This window comes from Camelus dromedarius, chromosome 2 (genome assembly GCF_036321535.1).
Source record: "Camelus dromedarius isolate mCamDro1 chromosome 2, mCamDro1.pat, whole genome shotgun sequence".
Taxonomy (NCBI): domain Eukaryota; kingdom Metazoa; phylum Chordata; class Mammalia; order Artiodactyla; family Camelidae; genus Camelus; species Camelus dromedarius.
In genome coordinates this window covers 117609096-117610272 of record NC_087437.1, presented here as the reverse complement: position 1 = coordinate 117610272, position 1177 = coordinate 117609096, and positions in this window count along the sequence as shown.

Sequence of the window (1177 nt, the reverse complement as noted above, 5' to 3'; positions counted from 1 at the left end):
TGTCCTCTGGAGCCAAGTCATGCAGGGAGGGGTGTAATGATTAACACTATATGTCAACTTGGCTAGGCCAGAATGCCCAGCTGGGTAGTCAAACACTAACATCGATGTTGCCATGAAGGTATTTTGTAGATAGGAATAAGAATAAGTTAGTAGACTTTGAGTAAAGCAGATTACCCTCCGTAATGCAGGTGGGCCTCATCCAATCAGTTGAAGGCCTTCAGAACAAAGACTAAGCTTTCCCAGAGAGGAAGGAGTTCAGCTAGAGGCTGCAACATAGAAATCCTTAATTTCAAAGGGGCCTGTGTAATACTCAAGTTTGGGAAACACTCTTACAAAGAAGAGGGTGGAGGAACAGGGCCAGACGACTTGCTCCTGGCTCCATCGCTCTCTCATCTCACCTCCAGTGGTAGTTTTGGAAACTGAATAAACTAAAACACAAAATGGGCCCTGTAAATGATGAGGCCCTGTAGAATTGTGTCTATCGCAGTCCTATCCCAGCACTGCAGAATTAAATTAGATGTTCTGAAAGTTTTCACTGCAATTTGTTGTGTATCTGAGGGTGTGTGCATATTTTGAAAAGAAAAATGGAACTAAACGTCTAACATTAAAACTATAACCTTGGAAGTCCATGCCTTTCTTATTGCAAAACAAACACACACCTATTTGGTCCATTCAGGACACATCCATTTGTGTAAACTGGTATTGCTATTTCGGAAAAGATAATTTATTAATTCTGCAGACCTAATGAAAGTGAGTTCAAAACAGCTGGTGGGGCTGGAGGGTGTGCAGCAGAGAATCTATTCTCTTCCTTTTCTCCTTTAAAGAGCTTGATGGCTTTCTTACACAGGATCTTGATTCTGGCTCATGGCCTAGGACACTGAGGGTGTCACAGACCCTCGGGAGCAAGATGATCACTCTATTAAATTGAGTGCAAAGTCAATCAACAATCTATCATCAAAATAAAAATGTAGCTTCTAAATGTAATTTAGCTCCCCAATGATACGCTTGTGTTGGAAGCACAGAAAATCTAATCTAAAATGCCTGGAAGTTTTCTAGACAGAGGCAGAAAAAAAGCAACACCGTGATTTAAAGCAATAGGAATACTTTGAGGGGCCATTCACAAGAAAGATGTTGAATGTTCTTCTTTTTCCCCAGTCTTCTGAATATTCGAGTCTTT